This window comes from Camelus bactrianus, chromosome X, assembly GCF_048773025.1.
Source record: "Camelus bactrianus isolate YW-2024 breed Bactrian camel chromosome X, ASM4877302v1, whole genome shotgun sequence".
Lineage (NCBI taxonomy): Eukaryota > Metazoa > Chordata > Mammalia > Artiodactyla > Camelidae > Camelus > Camelus bactrianus.
In genome coordinates this window covers 1,279,885-1,303,490 of record NC_133575.1, presented here as the reverse complement: position 1 = coordinate 1,303,490, position 23,606 = coordinate 1,279,885, and the positions used below count along the sequence as shown (strand labels likewise).

Here is a 23,606-nt window from a genome sequence, read left to right as displayed (position 1 = left end):
CTGGGGATGTCACCGTATGTGGGAAGACGCACTTTTAACGGGAAGCAGTGAGGGCGGCGAAGGCTGGTCTGTGGGTTACGACCCAGTTTCAGCTTCCTCTGTGTCGGCGCCAACCAGATTTTCAGGGCATCTGCGTCAGAAACTCCTCTCATCGTGGCTGTTAGGAAACACAGCCGTGCATGGTGCCTGGGGCTCCCTCCAAGGCGGGACGGGTTGCGAGGCTGGGCTGGGGAGGCTTCTTGGCTGACCCATGGGTCAGGGAGGTAGCACCACACTCGCCTCCCAGGTGGGCGGGTCCAGCGGGCACCGTCCTCAAGCTTTTGGTCTGTCTTTCCGACTCCTTGTCCGTCGAGTGATGACCCTAGCACGTGCCCCGTCTACACCCGGCTTTGCTGATTAGACGGCAAGACGTACGTGTTCTGTTTGAGGGGAGCCCCGGGGAAGATATATGCCAGGCGTGGTTTTCCGTCCAAGCTCCGTAGTCATTGCATTCGTCCCTTCAGCAGAGAAATGCGCTGGAGTTGTCTTTTCTGTCATCTGGACACCAACATCGTAGAGACTGGGTCCAAATCTGTTACTTGCTTACCGATGGCCATGAAGGCACGAACACGAGCCCAGCCACGAGGACCTCCCGGACTTCTCCGTGTGCAGAGGGGGGGGCCCCTGTGCGCAGTCCACAGCCCGGGAACTCTCTGGTCTCTGGGACTCCCGCCAGAGAAGCGTCTTCTCAGGTTCGTAGAAAAGGTTCTCACCGAGCTTCGCGTTTATTGCTAACTTACAACGTCTGGTGGTTAGTGATTGTGTATATTCCTTCCTTTTTTTTTTTTTCTTAATAATTCCTTGCCTTCATTCTGGGACGGAGTGTTAACTTCCTGACTCCACGCATGCCCTTAACTTTCCACTTTTCGTGTTTCGAGTTGTCACGTCCTCGCTTCTCTCGGTCACGTGGGGCGCATCTCACAGATGACACAGCTCAGACCTTACTTGCATGGTTCCTCGCTAGCGCACGGCTTACTGAAAAATCCCTAAGTACATAAAATTAAAAGTAATCATTTTCCTGTTGCGGGTCCAAGAATGCATTAAAAAGGACGTCTGTTGCTAATTCACCCGGAACCGGCGTGAACTGCCAGATTTGGGAATACAGAGAAACATTTTTGTTCAAAATATCCAGCGGGGGAAATAAAAAAACATAAAATGAGAACTAAGAGGAACACCTTTGTCAGGGGAGGAATATTCGCTGTGTTTTTCTTTGGCTTTATTGAGGTGTCACCGACTGATTTAAATTGCATCTGTTTAAGGCAGACACTGTTTTGATTTGCAGATAACAGCGCGATATGTCTACTGCCCGTTGCATCATTTGGGCAAACGGTTAACCCTCTGGGGTCTCGAGTGTCTTGTCCTGTTCAGCAGGTCTTTTTGTGGGTTTTAAGACTCGGACGAGAGGATGGAGGTCAAACGATTTGAAGGCTGCCAATGGTCTTTCCGGTGTGGGTCACGTTGCCCTCGTGGGTTTGGTCCCAAGGCATGGGGACCTGATGGTCTGGCACCCTTTTTCAATATCCCGGTGCTTTTAAGTGGCGGTGGTTCTCTGCAGGGTGCAGGGCAAGGTGGGGAGGGGTACCATGCGTAGACAGCCCTCCCACTGGCATTGCACAAGAGGGAGGCCAGCATGTTAGATTTGCTACAAAGGACAAGGGACCCCCGTGGAGACTCCTCCCACACCCTCTCATGACTTCTTAGCGTCCAGCTCTCAGTTCCCACGTTGAGGAAAATCCCGTTTGCAGCTAGCCGTAGCCTAGGACTCAAGTCTGTTCACGCATTAAGGCGGGACAGTGAATTTCCAGGCAAAGCAACCATCGCATTAATAAAAAATCGGCTGGGATATTCACCGTTTGGGGAAGTCTCATGGCGAGCAGCAGCTCATGGCATTTGAGTTACCAGCTTACTGGGTGGCACCTTCTTTTTTTGCATCCGGCCTCTTCTTGGGGGATCCCAGTATCCAGGGTCAAGCGTCTTACCTTCTCACCCTCTCCAGGGATGGGTGGAGGTCCAAGCATTAACATGTTCAAAGGAGTGTCATTTTATGGTAAATTGCATTATGTGGACACTACGTGGCTTTTACTACATCTGTCTGTAAGTAGTAGCATCCATGATTTCATTTTAAGGAAAGTAGAGGGGGCCAGACAAATGTGGTAACCTGCATCACACCTGCAGTGGAATATTATTCGGCCATGAAAAAGGAATGGCGTATTGATCCACGCTACATTGCATAAAATAAAGCGTCTGTTAGGAAGCAGACATGGAGCATGTCTGAGCAAGGCTGTGTTTTCTGCTCAGCCCCCCACACTGGGCATTCATGTGTGTTGCTTTGAACTGGACCCAACTGCCTGGTGGGGCAGAACCTCTGCTCTCATCTCTGCTTCACACACACGTGCTGCATGAGGATTTTTCCCCTGGGGACAGCTTTCCGGAGCCAAGATTCCCAACAGGACTAGAAGGGCGTGTTTTCAGGGCCTTCGATCCCAGCAGCGACCATGTTGACAAGCCTCATTCCCTAGATTCTGACAGACTGTGATCACCATCCTCCATTTCCATGAACAGCTCCCGTCTGCCTAAACTGAGTGCTTGACGCTGGGGCAGGGAGCCCCCCACGGTGGACTTTCTGGGTGTTAAATCCTGTCAGAGCATTTGGCTGACAGCTCTCAAGTTAATTTGTTTCTTGGTTCAATCTGATCAAAAGTAATGAATACGAGCGTTTGTTTTCTTTTCAAAAGAGACTGGGAAATAAGATAGGGGGCGCGTCTGCCACCTGGGAAGCGCCTGCTTCATGCCAGGACATTTGCAGCGTCATCCCACTAAGCCGTCTGTGCGTCCTGGAAACCAGGTGTCCCCCCCACCAGCCCTGCCCCGACTTTGGTCTCCCATGTCCCCGTCCACGAGACCGTGCAGGCAACACGTCCGCATGTGCCGTTTCAACACCTGATGCTTTGAATGACGCTCTCCGGACACGCTCGGGGAGGCGCGTCTTGTCCGTCAAGCCCTGCAGAATCAGGTCACTGATTTTCAGGGAGAATTAAGGCCCCAGGAAGCAAGACACAGCTCCCGTCTTCAAGGGCACGGCCTCCCTTACAAAGATGCTAGAGGGGATCCGTTCACGGCAGCAGAGCGTGGCCTCTGGTGGAAAGCTGACCCTCCCTCCGCGACCACTGGACCGGGGATCCGTGCGTCAGTGGCCACAGGCACATGCACTTTCTATTTATTTATTTACTTTGGGCCTCCGGGCGCCACTGGCAGAAGCGAGCAAGAGTAAATGCCCGCTTGTAGCAGAAGCCCTGCTTGCTCTGAGAACGCCGTCTCCCGGTCTCTGAAGGGCAAGGAGGGGGAAGAAGAAACAGGAAAGATTCCAGCAACCTTCAGAAAGCAGAGGAACAGAGCCAACGGCGTTCTGGCATTTTCTGCCACTTTTGAAATTCTTCCTGCAGAAGTTTTTACAAGTCCCCAGGCGGGTGAAATACGACAGTGGATTTCCTGGGCTCGGCGGGACCTCGGAGGCGCTGCGTAAATGATGCTGCGCGCTTCCCGGGGCCGGAGTTAGTTCCAAGGCGGTGCCGGGGGGTTCAGGGGGCTCCTGAAGCCGCCAGGCGCACACGGCTTGCTTTCTGGACGAGCCTCGGGTCTTAGGAGAAACGGCGCCTGGTTACGGGAGACACGCAGGATTATCCCCCGAGGAAAATGGCCAAAAGCACCTCCAGGCAGGACATGTGGCCACTCTCTACTTGAAGCAGCGGTGGGTGGAGCCCGGTATGTCCAGCGAGAGACTGGATGGGTCTCAGGAGTCTGTCCGTCACCGGCGTGAGGTCAGGACGGGACCTCGTGGCCGGTCGCCGCAGACCTTGGGTTTTCCTAGCATTCGATTCATGAACATAGATATATGTATGGGTGTAAATGCGTAATTTATATGGAATGAGGTACTGGCTACCCCAGGTATTCCGCTTCGGGGCTGGATTGACACTGGGGCTGGAGGACTCTGATGGGGGCGTCCTGTGCACGGTGGGGCTGCGTCCCTGCTCTCCACCCACCACATGCCAATAACCGCCCCACAGCGGTGACAGCCAGAAATGCCCCAGACATTGTCTCCTGGGGGTCAGGATCTCTCCCTTTGGGGAACCTCTGGGCCACTGCAAAGACTAAACTGGTCAAAGTATACGCACTAGATTTTACAGGCTCAGGGCTGGAGTGCACATTAAAATGCCACGTGAGTTACCAGTCTGTTCCAGACCAAAAGGAAAAAAAAAAATGCCACTAAGACCCACCCCAGCCCGGGAGCACTGCTGTTCACTTTTCCCGGGGCAGGGCCCTGGGGTTCCGGCCTCAGAGCTCTTAGTAAGGGTCCGGGTTGCCGCGGAGAAGCCGGCAGGTGTGCGTGGGGCTGGGCACCTGCTCCTGCAAGCTCGGCCCGCGCGCCCCGTCCCGGAGACGCAGTCTGCGCCCTGAGACGGCGCCCAGCCCCAGGGGTGGCGATTTAAGGAGGTCGAGGCAAGTATCCAGGCCGCGCCCGTGGCAGTGACACGCTGGGCGTCCCTGGATTCGCGATGTCTCGGGACCCCTCTCAGCTCAGCTCTGAAGCTCTGGGCTCTTGTGGGAGAGACAGACAGACAGAGCTACATATGCTGGGTGTTTGCTGTGCCCACAGGCTCTCAGGGTTAGTACCACACACCCCCCACCCAGGCCAGCGAAGTCTTTTCTCCTGTTCGGCAACCAGCATCCCACAGCCGGGTTATGTAGTTCCCTGGGAAACAAACATTTTAAAGGCATGACCTAGAAGGCAATGTATTGTTTTCCCCTAACCCGATGGGTGATTTTTCGTGCTGTCTTCGAAGGAAGGGTTTTCACCTACAAATCTTTTAAATTAAAAGAAAAATTAATTGTGCTTAAAAAAATATGCAATGTACCATTGAACCTTTTTTTTTTTACCATCTGTCTTTTTGTTTACTTATTTATCTTGCATACATGTTTTTATTGAAGCAGAGTCCGTTTACGATGTTGCTGCAGTTTCTGGTGCACAGCACAGTGCTTCCGTCACATAGGAGCATGCATGTATTTCTTTTCATATTCTTTTTAACCGTAAGTTACTATAAGATATTGAATATGGTTTCCTGTGCTCCACAGGATGAACTTGTTTCAATGTAACCATTTCTAAGTGCAGAGTTCAGTGGCCTTAAGGATGTTCACACTACTGTGCGACCATCCCCACCATCATCTTCCCAAACTGAATCTCTGTCCCTGTTAAACACTGACCCTCCACCCCCCTCCCCAGGCCCTGGCCCCCACCCTCCCACTTTCTTTCTCTCTGAATTTGACTCCTCTGGGGACCTCCTGTGAGTGGAATCCTACAAGATTTGTCCTCTTTTGTGTGTGGCTTCTCTCACTCAGTGTCCTGTCCTCAAGGTCCATCCCCATTGCAGCCTGTGTCAGACCTTCCTTCCTTTTTCATGGCTGAATAATATTCCACTGCATGGCCAGACTCCGTTCTGCTTATCCATCCATGTATCTATAGATGGACACTCGTGTTGCTTCCACCTCTTATAAATAACACGCTGAGAATACCTCCCTGCTTTCACTCCTTTGGGGTAAATACCCAGATGCAGGCTGGTTGCATCACAGGATAATTCTGTTTTCAACTTTTCAAACCCAGCGAGGTCTTTTCAACATTTTATGTGCAATAGTGCAGTCAGTCTTATTTTGGAGTTCCGTCATATGCATCTTCACTCAGGTACAGGTTTGTGGAACCACCGCCCCTGACGGGATTCAGAACATCTCCATCCCGTCGCAGAATCCCTCATCCTGTTCCTTTCTTCGCAGTCAGACCCTCCCTCCAGGCCTCATCCCTGGCAGCTGCTGGTCTGTGTTCTCTGTCCTTGGCTTTTCCGGAAAAGTATCACATACGTGAGGTCTTTGAAATTGCCTTCCGTCACTCAGCCACATGTGTCTGCATTTCAGCTGAATCGTTGCATGGGACGGTGGCTTCTTCCCCTTTTTTTTGCTGAGTAATATTCCGCTGTCTGCATGCACCACAGTGGTTGACCCTTTCCCCACTGACACACAGTGGTTTCCGTTTGGGGGAGACTGACACAGAATGCTGCTGTCCACACTTCCGTGCAGGTTGTTGTGTGAACCCACGTTTTTCCGTCTCTGAGATAAAAATTTTTTTTAATTAAAAAAAAAGAAGTGGCCACTTCAATAAAAAAAGAAACAGCCAGACTTTTTTCCAGAGAGGACGCACCGTTTTGCGTCCCCACCGACAACACCTGGGACTTCCAGCTGCCCCACGTCCTCACCGGCACCTGATAATATCAGTGTTTTAGGCCTAGCAATTCGAATAGGTGTGTTGTGACATCTCGTTGTGGTGTTAATTTGAATCTGTTTTATATAAGAGAGTGCCTTCTAGTGAATATTTTCAGTAATTTTCATATACGTTCTAAGTCAACATGATGCGCGGCGAGAGACGCAGACACAGAAGGACACATGGGGTCTGACTGCTTTGACAGGAAACGCCCAGAACAGGCCAATCCACAGACACAGAAAGAGGGTTCGTGGTTCCAGGGGCTGCGGGACGGGGAGGGGGCGTGACTACTCTTGGGGACGGGGGTCTCCTTCGGGGACATGGTGACAATGTTCTGAAACTAGATGGCGGTGATGCTTCCACAACATTACAAACCCATGAAATGCCACTGAACTGTTTACTTAATTTTATATAATGTGAATTTCACGTCCATTAAAAGAAAAATCACTAGATGTAATTTTTTTTTAATGGCTATAACCTAATACAAAGAAAAGAAAGAAGCCAGTTGTTAATGAAACATTGCCTGGGTGCCATTCCTAGGTTCCCTTCCTGTGCATGCATGGTGACATCCTGCAGAGGTGAGCAGGGTCCCTCAGGACCATCTGAGGGGGATGGAACAGGTGTCACCAGCACGGGTCCCCCAGCGTCTGGACGCCCCACCCCCATCATGTCTGGGGAGCCTCTCCTGTCTCCGAGGCCGAGCCCATCTCCAGCCGGGCAGGCGGCCTCGGCAGAATCCCCCGCTCCTTGTCATTACCTCCTCCTGCCCCCAGGACAGGCCAGGTGACCATCACTCACACACAGACCAGGCGATGCAGAATTAGGGTCCATCACGGTCCTGAATCAGCTCTCAAACGCACAGCAGCACGGTCCCTCTGAGCGGCAGAAGGACAGGCTCTGAGCAGCGTCCAGGCAGCGCCAAGGTGTGGGCAGCAGGCCCCAGGCTGGGGCATCCTCAGGACCCTGCTTTCCCTCTGGTCCGGCAGCTTCCTGGCCGCTCTCCAGGCAGCCCTCCCCGCTTCCTTCTAAGACAGTTCACCAGAAAGCTCGTTCCCGGCATCTCGGTGCAGGAACCACGTCACCTACTGAGAATCTCTAGGGCTGCTCTTCTGCAACCAGATGGGGCATGACATACGTTCTTCACAAGAATCGTACTCACCGTGGAAATGAGGCCGGAAAAAAAAAAAAAGGAGGCAAAAGCAATATACAAATGGTGGAAATAAAGGGGGGAAAGTTTTACAATGTTAATAAAAGTATTCATTTGCTTAAAATGAATACTTTTTTTATGTTCACGTAGAATTAGTTATGATGTGTCAGTTTCTGGTGCCCAGCATCATGCTTCAGTCATGCAAATACAGACATAGATTCCTTTCCAGATTCTTTTTCAGTACAGGTCACTGTTCCCTGTGCCGTGCGGAACAACCTTGAGTTTTGGGGGGCTTTGGGGTTTTTTTTTTTAATCCTTTTCAGTGTCACACCTCAGTGCCGTCAAACCAAACCGCCTGGGGCGGACGTTTGACCGTCAACAATTGCAATCAGTGCATTTAAAACCTTTAAAATGTTGGTTGCTGTCTTCCCATGCCTAGTGCAAAAGTGTCATTTATAGTTTGGCTCTGAGAATGTTTCTGGCATTCAGCTTGCAGAAAAATGTATGAAAGAAACTGTTGGATGTTTGGGTTATTTTTTTTTTATACTGTAAAGTTGAAAGTGTGATTGAAATGGTCACTGTTAAGGAGCCAGCTGTAGGCAAGACCACGGCATAACTTGTGGATGATGGAGAAGTTGTAAATGCTGTTTGCCGCTGAGAACAGAGGACCCCGAAGGGATGGGTTCGCGGCCCCGTACGACCCCGCCCGCTCCGGGTCTGACGTTTCTTCCCCAGAATTGTGACTCCGCGCTTTCCGACCCCTCCAGCCGGCCTCGCACTGGGCTCAACACCATACACGTTCCCTCGCGAATGAGGTTTTTGTTTGTTTGTTCATTTAAATCCTGGACCCAGCCTCACGGCGTGTTTGTCCAACCGCCCTGTTTTTAAGTTTGCCGAAACCGCCGTTCGGCAGCACGAGCCGCGGAAAGCGCGGAAGGCCGGCAGGCGGGCGGCGGGGCGGCCGGGCACGGGCTGGAAAACGGCCTTGCAAAGATGTCCCCGTCCCAACCCCGGCACCTCTGGCCAGGTGCCTGGCCGTGGCCGAAGGGACTCTGCAGGTGTGATGCGGTGATGGGTCTTGAGGTAGAAAAGGAGAGGACGGTGGACTTTCCCCATGGGACCCATAGTATCATAAAGGCCTTGAGAAGAGGGAGGCGGGGGAGTCAGACAGATACGACGTAACACGGTGACCGGACAGAGATTTGAAGGCGGTAGGTGCCCTGCTGGCCTCGGAGGAGGAAGTCAGACAAACAAGGGAACAGAAGGATGCAGCTCCAGAAGCCAAAAGACGCAAGGAAACTGGTTGTCCCCAGTCCTGCCGACACCTCGATTTTGGCCCCGTGAGAGCCGTAGCAGACGTCTCAGCTCCAGGACCGTAGGACAGGACATGTCCGTGGTTTTGTGGGGGGGACACTGAGCTCGGGGTGATGGGTGACAGTCCCCAGGATTCACTGACCCTGTGCCTGCTGAGGACGGAGAACAGACGCTGGACGTGGCCTGTAATTTCCTGAGCTCTGCAGCGCAGCGTTGAGAGCAGTCAGCATGCAAAAGGCAGCTCCGTCCTTCCTTTATTGGAGCCGGCAACTGTTGCAAACTGGTCTTCTCTGCCGGGTCGGCTCCTCCCTTGCAGGACTGGTCCTCCCTCCCTCCCTCCCTTGCTCCCTCGCTCTCCACAATCCATCCCTTCTCTCCTCCTTGCCTGCTCATTTCAGATTCCTACCCACCGAATGCCAGCTGCACCGTGCTCTCCGCCGGTCCCTTGGAAATTAATTTAGTTCCCTTCTCGGGGAGCCATCGCTTCTTACTTTAAAGTGCCTGACGTCTCAGAGTGGGGACGGCGTCGGGGGCTGGGGTTAGCTCCCCTGCCAAGGGCACAGACGCAGAGCGTTCAGAACCCCTCTGGCCCCAGGGCTGCCCTGCAGAGCACATTAGTAATTGATGCTCCGAGCCGGCTCCCCCTCCGGGCGGAGGTGCGAACTCCGTCCTTTGGAAATTCTGCAAGTCATTGTGGGTCTCTGTGTTTGTCAGTGTGAGGGATGAACTGCAGCAAAGAGAAAGGGGAAAAAAAATGTCTCACTTAATGTGAGGGAGAAGGGCGGAATTTTGACGTGGCAGCTCTGGACACAGTCCTGCCGTCCACCTGTGGACGTCCAGCGCCCTATCCTGGCTTCCCCTCCTGATTTTCTGCATTGAGATCTCTTGCGTAAGGGCAGCCCGGGCCAGGGCGTGAGCGGGCCACTTGAAAGGTCTTTCTCTCTCATCTTCCTCTCAAAGCCAGGGAGCAGAGACTTTTTAGATTCTGAGCTCATCCGCGAGATGAATTTTTAAACTGTGGATTTTTGTAAAAGCTCTGGGTCCTGCAAGGACGCTGCTGGGTGAGACGTGACCATGGGCCCCACTTGCCCGGAAACAAACCCTTCCCCGGGGACACAGAGGCTGATTCAGAGATGATTCTGTTCTGGAGCCTGGGGCTTCAGCGGGGAGACGTTCCTCAAAACGTCAAGAATTTAGTCTTTTAAGAAGCCCTCATCTTGCAGACAGGGCTTCTCATCCTCGGTGCTACTGACACTGGGGTTGGAGGACTCTCTGATGGGGGGCGTCCTGTGCACTGTGGGGTGTGGAGTTGGGTCCCTGGTCTCCACCCACCACATGCCAGTAGCTTCCCCTTCCCCAGTGGTGACAACCAGAAATGTCCCCAAGCCTTGATGAGAGTCCCCTGGGGGCAGAGTCCTCCTCAGTTTCTAACCACTGTCATAGGTAGGTAGGTAGGTGGATGGATGGATAGATAGATAGATGGATGGATGGGTGGATGGATGCATAAATAAGTAGGTAGATAGTTGGATGGATAGATAGATGGATAGATGGATGGATGGTTAAATAGGTAGGTAGATAGATAGATAGATAGATAGATACTAGACAGATGTAAATTCATGTACGTACATGCATCTGAATGTCTGTATAGACAGGAACACAGAGACTGGGGAGAACCCGGGAGAAAGGTGAACCAGGTTAGGAATGAAGCTGATGGAGAGTGTCAGTAGAGGATCAGAGGGGGGTGACATTGAAGCAAAGACCCCCTGAAGGGAGGGAGTGGGTCCTGCGTGTACCTGGGGTGCAGCATGCTCCATGCATGGGGAGGGACAGGATGTGCAAAGGCCCTGAGGCAGGGGTTGGAGACAGAGGACGGACAGAGAGGGGAACATTCAGCACCCATGTGCAGATGAAGGCAGCTCTGAAATCCGCTTGGGAGAGAAACGCCACTGACAACGGTAGAACATGGGGTGTGGACCCAGCCGACGGTTTCCAGGGTCAGGAGCTCGGCTGAGACTTTGGGATAAGAAGTGAATGTGTTCTCTGAGGACTGTTGCCTGCAGTCTCGAAGGGAGGGGTCCTTGCAGGAGAAAGAGTGGGTGCAGAAGGACAGAGCGGGGCTGTGCGTGTCAGGAAGGCACCGGAACCCGCTGTGCAATCCCCGGGGGCACGGAGCAGAGGGACCCCGAAAACACCCTCCAGTTTTCTAAACCAGTTTCAGAGCCATGAGGCTAGTTCGAGGCGGATGCTGATGAGCTGAGCTGACTGTCTTGGTTGCCGGCTTTTCTGTCTGGCTTCTGCATCCTTCACGCGTGTCGGTTTCATCCCGGCTCTGGTACCCGCAGCCGGACGCGTGTCACATAAACCATGTGTGCCTGTCTCCTGGTGGCCCCAAGTCCCCAGCCCCAGGGTCATCCGTTTCTCACCCGTAAATACCATTTAGGGAAACCCGAAGGCTACCTTTCCCTCCCTAATCCTGTTTACGCCCTCGGAAGAAGAGAAACGTTTTGTTTGCCCCACTTCCCAGCGACGACCCAAACGTTGGCATAAAAGAAGCAGAAAGCCTCTTGGTCAACACTGAACGGAGGCCATTCAAGGGAAAGGAGAGAAGAGGAAGCGAAAATTCTGTGCTGGCCCCGAATTCCCATTTGATGTCCCTGGGAGACCAGATTGTCATACTTTTGTAAATATGGAGAAACCCGAGCCCCGCGATCTGCAAAGAAAGTTAATTTTCTGATTGAACCCCCAAAAAAGAGCCTCCGTCAGTCGTCTGCCCGATCGGTGCCTGAAAGCGGTCGGCCTTTACACGTGTGTTCTTTCCTGATACACATAAGCATCTTGGGAGAAAGGTGTCCTTGTACCCATTTCACAGATGAGAAAACAGAACCTCAGCGAGTGGGTTTTGTGGGGGTTTTTTTGCACACAATCCTATCCAATCATGTTCGACAGCACTCACGTCACTTGGTTTTCTTGAAAAATAGAAGCCCGTCATGGCAGCAATAAAAATTAAACCACAGCGTAGGAAGAGGTTGAATGTCTCAGCGTCTTTTTTCCAACATATATATAATATTCATTTTCATATTCTCTTTCATTAAAGGTTATTACAGCATATTGAATGTAGTTCCCTGTGCTGTACAGAAGAAATTTGTTTTGTTTTAATCTGTTTTTATATATAGTAGCTAACATTTGCAAATCTCAAACTCCCAAATTTATCCCTCCCAATAACGCTTTATTTACACAAGCAAGCGTGGGCCGGACTTGGCCCACGTGCCACCGTTTGCAGACGTGCACTTCTGGGTGCCCAGTCCCGTTCCTGTAGAATAAAGGTGTCCAGTGCGGGAAGCATGGACCCCTGCAGGCTCAGAGCTGCGTGTCCCCAGACCAGGAACTTCCCGTGGTCTATGGGCTCCTCCCAGCCTGGCTCCAGGCCTCACCTGGTCCGGTGGGGCGGGTGCAGCTTGCCTCCCCTGCAGGCTGTCCCAGCGCCCGCACTTCCCACGGGATAGATGCCCAGACGCAATTGTTGTATCAGCACCCGGCTTCACCCTGGGCCAGTCCTGCATCTCCCTCCCCAGGTGTCCTCAGGTGCGGTCCTGCCTGCATCATCCATACGGCATCATCTCCATCTCAGAGTCTGTGTCCAGGTGACCTCCCCGAGGAACATTCCAGGGCAGAGACTGCCTGAAAGGAACTGAGTGATGCAGTCACCTGGTCCTGTGGTTGGCGATCTGCAGGGGAAATGAGGGAGCTTTCTGTTGCAGAGCAGAGAGAAGACACTCTGTTTCTCCTCCTTCCCGTGACCCCTAAGAATGATGACGGTGAAGGATTCACGGGGCAAGAAATGGGTCAAGACGCAGATAACATCGTGCATCACTAAGGAAGACTCAGAAGAACAGAAACCCCAAAATATGTGCAGAATCGTGCAGGCAAAGCTGCTCTTGCGCGGCGAGAATTCATTGCGGGCACGGGCGGGCGTGCAGGTGGCGGTGACCTCAGCTGTAACGAAGTCTCCCTCTGCAGAACGTTTCCAGCCACCGAGCCCCGTCCCTCCAGGGCTCATCGAGCTCCCGGCTCCTGTTCAGAGAGAAAAATGCATCTGCCTTTGGAGTTTATTGACTGAATTTTGTCCTTGTTCAAGGGCTCCACACTGGCACTCAAGTCATTTTCATTTCTCCCGAGGTTAAAGTGTCTAAGTGAGAACGCGTTACCCCAGGAAGCCTGGCGGCCCGCGGCTGGCGGGGAGGGAGGGCTTTGGGGGCAGTGGGTCACACGTTGCTACCCCCTTCCCCCGGGTCCCTGGGGAGAGGAGCTAATGTGGGGTCAGTGCAGGTGGATTTTTCTCCATTGATCTTCAGAAGAGGGAGGTCTGGCCCCTGAAGGCACATCTGGCATCTGGTCCTGAGACCATCCTGCTAATCAATGAGGTTATTATTGCCTGCCACCGATTCTGTTTTCCTCTAAAGCTTCACAGCCTGGCTGCCCTTCCTCGGTGCCCCCTCCCCCAGGCGAGGCAGAGAGAGGCAGGGAGGGCTGTCACTTACGGGTAAGAATAGCGGAGAGAAGAGGAGAAGCGGAACCTCGATTTACAGACCGCTGCAGGCACTGTCTCTGGTCTGCAGAGAGAGATAGATAGATAGATAGGATGGATGGATGGATGGATGGATAGATTAGATAGATAGATAGATAGATAGATAGATAGATAGATAGATAGATAAGATGGATATATAGATGGATGGATGGACGGATGGATGGATGGATAGATCGATAGATAGATAGACAAGATGGATGGATAGAAAGATAGATAGTTAAGATGGATATATAAATGGATGGATAGATGGACAGATGGATGGATGGATAGACAGATTAGTTGTATGGTTGAATGGACGAATGGATAGATAGACAGAGGAGGGTAGATGGATGAACAGATGAATGGATAGATGGTTGGATGAATGGGTAGAGAGAGAGATCATGGATGGATGGATGGATGGATACATAGGTAGATACGTAGATAGGTAGGTAGAATGGATGGATGGATGGATAGATTGATGGGATGGTTGGATGAATGGGTGGAGAGAGAGATAATGGGTGGATAGATAGATAGATAGATAGATAGATAGATAGATAGATAGGTAGATGGATAGATAAATAGACAGACAGACAGATAATTTTAAGGATTTGACTAACATGATTGTACAGATGGGCAAGTTCAGAATCTTTAGGCTGAGACCAGCAAGTTGAGACCCAGGGAAGAGTTAATGCTGTCATTTGAGTCTGAAGAGCATCTGGAGTCAAGAGTTCCTCTTCTCAAGGGAACCTCAGTCTTTTTCTCTTAAATCCTTCAACTGATTAGATGTGGCCCACCTCCATTAGGGAGAGCAGTCAGCTTTACTTAACTTCTACTGATTTAAATGTTCATCTCATCTTAAAATTTAAAAAAAAAGCCTTTACAGCCACATCTAAACTAGGAGTAGATGAAAAAACTGGATGCCGCAGCATAGCCAATGTGACACATAAAATTAACCATCATCCTGTTCTAAGTGTGCCCTGAGTGAAAGGTATTAGGTTGCATTGTGGAGCGTTGGGGATGGTGATGGATGCTTGAGACCCAAAAAAGTCCTATTTCCTGCAAAATGTGAACATACAGTAGCAAAACGAAGCTTAGCAATGGCTTAATGTTCATTTTCTACAAAAGGTAGAATTATGTTCATTGCAGCTAAACTCCTTTATCATTTTATTTGTAACAGTCACACATCGACACATACAGAGTTCAGATGAAAAGATCCAGATGCCCAGTTCATGCTTACCACAACTATTGGATATAAAATGTCCCTGAAAATGTTTTCAGCAAAAAAGTATATATGAAATATATATTTATTGATTTATTCTGTGTACATATTATATTGTGTGTGTGTAAATATATATATGCAGATACAATATACGTCTATATGTAATATATGTGTGTGTATATATATGTATATATATGTGTATATATATATAGTAGTGATTTGAATGGCATCTCACAAAAGTCCGTATTCTAACTGCTGGTACTTATGATGGAATGTGATCTTGAAATGGAGTCTCTGCCGACTGATGACGTGAAGGACCTGAGAGGAGGGCCTCCTGGGGGAGGTGGCCCTGCATTCAAGGACAATGTCCTCAGAAGAGACAGAAGAGGAGAGACACAGACACAGAGGAGAAGCCATGTGGAGACGGAGGCAGAGACGGGAGGGAGGCGGCCACCAGCCCAGGGATGGACGCCTGGAGCCCCCGGAAGCCGGAAGAGGCAGGAGGGACCCTCCCCTGGGGCCTCCAGAGGGAGCGCGGCCCTGGGACACCTTGACCTCACACGCCTGGTCTCCAGGACGGGGGAGGATGGATGTCTGTGGGTTTTAGCCTCCCAGCTTGGGGTCAGTTGTCATGTCCACCCCTGGAAGTCAGTACCTGCATTGGTTTATATGCATGTAAGTGTGTTTGCGTCTCATATCGGATGAGTCAGCATTTCTTGTCTATTTTAAGTCGTGCAGGGCGGGACCCCTCAAAGGAGAGTCTTCTGGACGAAGAGAGGCTTGTGGTCGGGGCAGCATCCTGTTGGAAGAAGCCCAGGTTAGGCGTCTAGACACCCAGATTTGAATCCGCTCTGCCGTTGATGTGAGAAGGACGTGAGGGCAATGTCCACTGGGAAAGTGGTCACCACGTACCTATTAGGGTCTTGACGGGGTTGAGTGAAATAATGGCTCGTCTGGCAGAGACCACGAAGTTCAATTTGAAGAGTAGGCGGCTGTCGGGTTTGATATCAGAGCAAAAAATTGAAACCACTCTGAGCAAAACGGAGTGAAACACAACGTGTTTTTGAATACAAGATCACATCTTCAGAAAGCTCTCCCTGTTTATCCCTCCTTGTCCCACTTGTCCGCCGTAGCGGAGATGGGACCGACGCTCACCGGGGTCATCAGGCGATGGCCGATGGTTTCGTAAAACGATACATTCACGTCGACCTCTGCTGATCAACCCCCGCGGTCTTCGGGTCCGGCGACTCAAACACGTTCCATTCCTCACGTGGATGGCGGACGGCCGAAGCTGCCAGGTTCCATCAAATGCCTAAAATAACTGTCTTTATTCGTTTCGCCAGAATGCTCACAGGCTCCGGAGACAGCAGACGCTGTGCTGTGTGCACTTGTGATTTCGTATCTTTCTTCGGAGAACCCTCTGCCTGAAGCTAGGATCCCCCCGCGCTGAGTCAGGTCCCACCCTCCCTACTGGGTGGGTCTGTTCCTCTCCGTCCCGTCTACCTTCAGTTAATCTTTCCTTTCGCTTCCAGTCCACAGTTTTGCTAAATAGCAGTTGATCTCAACCTGGAGCAATGGCCGTTTCACACTTTTCTTATATCAGCCCCCCAGGACCGAAGAATTTCCCCAGCCAGGCTACCTTGCAGGGCAATTAAGTTTACTAGGACTGAGTATTTTGTTAGCTTTAAAAAAAAAAAAAGTCTCTCTGCTTACCATGCTGATTTGACAAGAGATTAAAAGGAGAATTTCTATATTGCGAGGGAACTGGACGTCAGTGAAAGATAAAGGAGTTGGAAGAGAGTTTCGGAAACAATCCTTGGCTTTGAATAAAGGCTTTCTCGTTCCTTTTGAAAGTGTTGACATGTCTTCATCATGATGCAAGGGTCCGCGTTTGCAAGGAAACCAGATGACATTCTATTCAAAGAAGACGGATCGCGCCCACGTGTGCTGACGGACTGTGAGGAAGTTTTTGGAAGTGCGGCGAACAGCCCTGCTCCCGGGGAAGTGGTGTCGATCTGACAGCCGTGGGCTCTCCTGGACCATCGTCTGCCCGTCTGCTTCCGAGGAACAGGTTTCATTTCTGCAGGGAAAGCACATAGCTCCGTCTCTCAGAACACAGATTCTGCTTCCGTCCATTGGCAGGGCCCCGAAATGTGCTGAACTGGCTTAATCTCCACTCCCGGTTTCCTTAGAGAAATGAATTTTGCATTCTTGTGGGAAAGCTGTCTTGTGGGAATTTTTACGTGTGATTCAGCCTAAGTCGTGGTGCATAATAGGTTCACATGACGAAATGAAACGGACGGCTGGTGACCTTCTGAGACGGTTCCCCGACCACGTGGGTCCGTGCCCTCTCCGTGCAGGCCTCCTGGGGGAAGTCTGCTTGCCGAGCTGGGGGCCTTCTCAGATGGGAGGCTGTTTTATCTCATGCGTGCGCTTCGGTGGCGGCCCGTTACGGAGGAGAGAGAAGAAAGCGTGCACTGGCCAGCGCTCAGTTACAGGGAACTGGGTCTCTCTGGGCCGGAGGAAGGCGGAAGAAATTCATGGCAGCATGTGTGTGTATGTTTATAAAGATGGTAATCCACGTGTCGTAAAAGCCAGTCTCTACAAGTGGACCGTTCCAGTGGGTTTTGAGTATATTGACAAAGTTGTAAAACTGTTGGCTTTGGTTATTTGCGGAACGTCGTCCGCACACCCCAAAGAAACCCTATTCGCATCACCACCCCCTCTCCCCGTTTCTCCCAGCCCCTGGCACCGCCGCTCTGGTCTTGGTCTCCGTGGATTCGCCCAGCCTAGACTTGCGCGTGGGAGGAACCGTGCCCTCTGGGGCTGTCCGTGACTGGTTCCTCTCACGTAGCTGAGTGTCTTTGAGATTCATCCGTGTCTTAGGACCAACGTGTACTTTGTTCTCTTTCGTGGCCGAACAAGGGCCCATGGTGCGCAGGGACCGCGTTCTGTGTGTCCATCACCCGCGGATGGGCGCCGGGGCTGTGCGCATCTTCGGGCGGCCGTGGATGGTGCTGCCGCGAACAGGCGTGCACGAGGTTTTGTCTGAACCCCGGCGTTCAGTTCTTTGGGGTAGATGTGTAGGAGTGAGGCGTGGGGTGGCTGAGTCCCATGTGACTCATTGTTCCCTTTTTCAAGGAAGCTACACAGTATCAAAGCGACTCCACCTTTTTTCGTGTGTACCAGCGGCGTCTGCAGATTCTCCTTTCTCCACGTCCTCCCCAACACTTGTTGTTACCTTTTCTTTTTAATCAAAGCCATCCTGGGATGTGTGTGTGCGTGTGCGTGTGTGTGTGCGTGTGCGTGATGGTGTCTCACTGGGGCTGGCTTTATGTGTTTCCCTGAGGGCTAACGATGTCAAAGATCTTTTCAAATCCTTCTTCAAATGCTTCTTTTTTTTAAGTCTTTTAAGCTCATCTTTTTTGTTTTTCTTAATATGTCCATTTTTAAAAATTTATTTCCTTATTTGTGGGAGGTAATTAATTTATGTATGCATTTACTTACAGATAATATTTTTTTACTGGAGGTGCTGGGGATTGAACCCAGGACCTCATGCATGCTAAGCAGGTGCTCTACCACGTGAGCTACACCCTCCTCCCCCTTCAAATGCTTCTTGGCATTTGCCTTGAAAGTGGAAGATCCCCACGGTGGCAGCAGACACATGGCGTCCGCCTTGATCTTTGTCCAGAGCTCCTGGGAGAGCTTCTCGTTAGCTGACTTTTGTCATTGTCAGCATTTCAGTTGCAAGAGAGCCTGGACGTTGCTGCTTGCTGCCTGGACCTACTGGCATGTAGGTGACCCTGAAAGGTGGGTGGAGAGTGTGTTCAACCCCAAACCATCATGACCGCTGACTCTGATGCTCCACAAGCATCGCAGATAAATATCAAGAGGGCACAGACACCTGGGGGTTGGGGCTCCCATTTTCATACTGTCTTTCTACCGTCACAACTTCTTCCTCATTCTCTTTCCTCATCTGGTGGATGGTAACTATAACTTTACCACCTCGTAGGGGCTTCTGGAAGGTCCAAGTCATCAAGGGTTCATTGAGCATCTAATGTGTGCTTAGCCGGGGTGACATCCGTGAACAAGCCAGCCGACACAACCCCCCACCGCCGCCCTCATTTTGCTTAGGACTCGCAGGGGCTGCTGAGCAAGGAGCCTAATAATTGCAGATAATCATAAAAATAATACACAGAGAAAGTGCTGGATTATGGGGAAAAGAACAAATTGATGAGAGAGAATCACGTGTGCTAGGAGTGAGGTAACGTTTGCAACGTGAGGACGCTCAAGCTCGGTCTTACTGAAAAGATAGAATCACAGAAAGGATGCAGAACGCTTAACTCTGTGAGAACCACACAGACGGTAAAGGACCCAGATCTGTTGCGGTCTTGGCCGTCATCATCCTCGTCATCGCCACCGCCATCAACACCATCACGCTCGCCACCGCCTGAGCCGGCGGACGCGGCGGACTCAACCTCCCGGTGACCAGCTCAGATTTTCAGCATCGCAGAGAATTAAACCCGAGAGGAATCCCAGTGGGGAGCGGGTACTGTGTTCCATGAGCTGGAAAGCATTGGGATGGAAAAAAAAAAGATTCCATCCTGCTCTTTACTCAAAGCTCGCTCACGCTGCTGACAGCGCTGCCTTTAATCCGAGGAGGGGTCCGGAGAGGCAGTCTGCACACGGCGGTGCATCAGCTTTTGTCTGTTTGATCCTGTCGCCTGGAGCTTCTGCTGTCTGAGCTCCAACACGCACCTTCATTAGGAAGGGACCAGACTGCAGGGCAGACTCTGCTTGAATGGTGCCCTCCCGCGCCCCCGGTCCTCTCCGTCCGTAAGGGGTGCGTCCGAGGCTCAGATCCCAATGAAGCTCCCAAGCCCCGAGATGACACAGGCACTTCTAGAAAAATGAGGGAAGAAACAGGCCTTCTGTTCATTGTTCTGTTCACTGTTCAGACGCAAATGCCAAATTAATTGTCACTGTAACCCAGCCACCCAGCTCCGCTGAGCGGTTGCACTGCGACACTGAGTACGAGCCTGCCGGACCGAAAACGGACCATCGTTTTCGATGTGAGTGAGGGTCCCCGAAACACGCCACGCGCAGCACAGCCCTTAGACGTAGGGATTCTTTTGTTGCAAGGCTATTTGTTTTTCTGAGACGGAGGCCACCTTGACATTCCCCAGGCACACACTCTGCGTAGCACCCGGGAAACACAAGGCAGATGGACAATTCTCTCAGTCTCCCAGCAGCTGCAAGGAGCAAGGGCGTCCTTGGAAGGTCAGCCTGCAACATGGCGCCCAGCAGAAACCAGCCGTGCGCATCTTCACTAGACGCTTTCATTGGACACTCTGTCCTGTGTGTGTCCAGGGTCTGTCTTAGCTTTGTGAATTGTGGACTAGGGCACAGTGGATTCAAAACGCAACTCCGTTATCAAACGGAGTGAAGTAAGTCAGAGAAAGACAACTATCCCATGCCATCACTTACATCTGATGTCTAAAAATATGATACAAGTGAACTTATTTACAAAGCAGAAGGAGACCCACAGACGTGGAAAACAAGCTTAAGGTCACCAAAGGGGAATGGGGGGAGGGATAAATTAGGAGTTTGGGATGTTCAGGTACACACTACTGTGTATAACAGAGATAAACAACAGGGTCCTACTGTGCAGCACAGGGGGACTCTATTCCATAGCTTCTAATAACCTATAATGGAAAACGATCTGAAAAAATACATATACATAAGTGTATGACTGAATCCTTGTGCTGGACACCAGAAACTAACACAATATTGTAAATCAACTATACGAAACAAACAACAACAAAAAAAACCAAAAAGCAGCCCCAGATCTGAGATAAGAGCTTCTATTTCTGCAGGCTGCCCTGGAGCTGCCATCTTTGGTCATTCTGAGTTAGAACCTGTTGGTGGCTTTTTCTTAGTGTCCTTTTTTATTATTATTATTATTTTAAGTTCTGGTAAAACAACGTAACATAAAGGTTGCCATCTTAAGCACTTTTAAGCATCCAGTTCTGTGGCCTTGAGGATATTCACAGTGTTTCACCACCATCCAACCTCTGGGACTCCTTTTCATCTTGCAAAACTGAAATTGCGTCCCCTTGAAACACTCACTCCCTACCCACCCTCCCCCACCCCGCCCCCAACCTGCTGAGGACTCTTGTCCTGGACAATGGGATGTCCTCTGGCGGCGACCGTGATGATGGACAAGGGAACCCGGCCCAGCTGGGAACTGAGGCCAAAGGGAGACCTCCTTTTGCCACTACTCTGAGCTGGAGACCCACCAGGTCCCCACCACCCAGGCTGCAATACTGAGGTCCCTCCCAGCCAATGGCCACGTGGAGGCTGAGCAGACGAGAGAGAGAGACAAGGGACCGCACCCATCTATGGCCATTAGCTGTGGGCTTGTCCCTGGGAGAGGTCTGTAAAGACGCAAAGAAGCAGAGGGTCTGATCCGGTGCTCCTGGTGGATGCCCTGTTTGTGCACAGGGCAAGGAAAGCTGAAGGCTTCCACGCCGTGAACATTTCCAGTGAAGGGGCAAGTGAAGTTTCCGCCCCCTGGACACGTGTCCGCTTGGCCGTGGTCCTTGTTACTTCCTATTTTGTAGCTTTTGGTTGGTGTACACGCTTTCTGGGGCCGCCATAACAAAGCACCCCAGACTGGGAGGGCTTCAAACCCAGACATTTGTTCCTCCCAGTCCTGCAGGCTGGACAGCCGAGATCCAGGTGTCAGCAGGGCTGGTGTGGCGTGGGTCCGGACGGGCCGTTTCGCGTCTGAAACATGAGTCCTGCTATGGGTAAGGGCTGTCTAGTCCTGGGCCGGCAGTCCGTCCCAGGTCAGCAGGACCCCAGATGTCAACGCATCAGAAATACAGCAAGTAGGAAGTGCGTTTTGATTAAGACTCCCCTTCTGTTGCACGCCCCCCTTTTTCCTTCTTTTTTCTTTAAGTGAGACGCTCGGCTCTAGGGTTGCGGAGGACTTTTCCCCCATGGCCCTAATAAAAAAGAGAATCGCTTCCTGGTGCTTTTTAATGAATTCCTTTGACATGGGGTCCACACTGATTGGTCCAGGTTTAAAAAAAAAAAAAAAGAAAAAGAAACGAAAAAAAAGAAAAAGAAAAGAAAAAATAGAAAAAGAAAAAAGAAAAACAAGAAAAAAAGAAAAAGGAAAAAGGAAAAGAAAAGAGAAAAAGAAAGAGAAAAGAAAAAGAAAAGAAAAAAAGTGTTTCCTAAAATAGTCTATCTTTTTTTTTTAATGCTCTGGGACTTTATAATATTATAAGATTTCCTTATTTGGGTTTCCGATGGTTTTACTACCTCATGCGTTAAGCCGTTGAAGCCTGGCGTTCTTTTAGGAGAAGCTCTTTGCTTAACCTTTAGCATTTTGTATATGAACCTTTGATTTATTCAGGCTTTCTGTGTCTTAGGCTGATGTGGGAAATCAGTCTTTTCCTACAAAGTGATTTGATGGGGGCTTTCAAACATTTTAGCACTGAATTTCACATCTGTTTTTTTAAAGACAAGCTTTTCGTCATTTTTCCCTCAATGATGCCTTTGTCTCCTTTATTAGGCTTCCAAATAAACCAATATTAAATGTAAAATAAAAATAAAATGTTGGTCCTGCTCTAATAATGGACACACTCTGAAGCCCTGGCCGTACGTCAAGCCGGGAGGGTCTTAGAATCATTGATAACCCAGACCTCTGGAGGGCTTATAAATGTCCAGGAGGCCTCACGTCTCTCGGGTTCCTTCCGGGGGAACTCACAGGGTCCTGGGTTGATGGATTTCCCCGTTTCTTCCTCTTTCCCCTTGGATTCCTTCTCTGCTCCACATCGGTAGTGGGTTGGATTGTTGTCGCTCCAAGAGATAGATCTGCACTGTAACCCCTGCTCCCTGGGAATTGTGGCTTTGTTCCCCCAAAAAAGGGGGTCTTTGCACAGGCAGTGAGGTGAAGAACCTGCACACGAGGTCGTCTTGCACTCGCGCAAGAGCCTGAGGGCAGTGACTCCTGTCCTCAGCGCAGACGGACGGGAGTGGGCACATAGACGTCATGTGGAAACAGAGGCAGAGGTGGACATGCCCCGTGTGCGAGCCCGCCAACGCCCAGGACCCCCGGGAGCTGGGAGGGGGCCGTGGGACGGACCCCCCCCCCCACGGCCGTCGCAAGGAGCCCTGCCCACCCCGCGCTCCCAGCCTTGTGTGCTCCAAACTCTGATGCGACCCTTTCCCATCATTCGAAGACGCCCAGTCTGTGGAAATGCCGCCATAGCAGCTTCAGAAAGCGAAGTTCCGGCACAATGTTTTCTTCCCCTAAAGGACTCTCCGAATGCCAGCCCCGCGGCCCCCCCTCCCTGAAATGCCCCATCTTCCCTTATCCTTCTGTGATGGACGCCAGACGCGCGTCCTGTATCCGCAGCCGTTTCCCCGTTCCTCCGCAAAGATGAGAAGGAAGTGGAGTTTGAAGTGCCCCGCACTTGACTTTTCTCGCCCCCGGGACACACTAAGCAGATGTCCGTGGCGGGAGGGAGCCGCCAGGTTGCTCAGAGCACAAGTCCTGCTGGGCCGTGAGCACCCGCGGCTGGCGGGCACCGAGCCGTCACAGGCCACGACCTCGTCCTGCGGGCGGCCCAGGGCTCGCTTTAACCCCGTCCCACGGCCTCGTGCCAGATCGGGCTCGGCTCCCTCCTCTGGGCCCTGCCCGCTGGTTCCCGGCGGGACTTGGCTCCGTGGAGGCTGGCGTCCCGAGTCCATTAGCCGTCCGTGGCAGCTGATGGTTACCGAGTCCCCTTTCCCCGGGGCGACCGGGTAACGCTGAGTGAATCCGACCTTGCGCGGTTGCCGTGGGAAGCTCTGCTCTGCCACAGGCTGATGGCAGAGGAGAACGGACTCCCAGACACACGAACTTAAAAAACCAAGAATTTGAGAGATGCGTCCTGAGAACCTCCCCGTTTCTATGTAGGTAGACAGCTCGCAGTGAGGTTCTATCAAAGGGTCCAGGTTGGGA

At 51.4% G+C, this 23,606-nt stretch overlaps 1 protein-coding gene across 1 annotated transcript in view; it reads left to right on the top strand.

Annotated features, from left to right (window-relative positions):
- DHRSX (dehydrogenase/reductase X-linked) overlaps positions 1–21,798 on the top strand; it is a 157,313-nt gene extending 135,515 nt beyond the window's left edge. Inside the window, exon 9 of the transcript XR_012504727.1 lies at positions 504–21,798. The gene's annotated coding sequence lies outside the window, so the exon portion shown is untranslated. The remainder of the gene's footprint in view (positions 1–503) is intronic.
- The last annotated feature ends 1,808 nt before the right edge of the window (positions 21,799–23,606 follow it).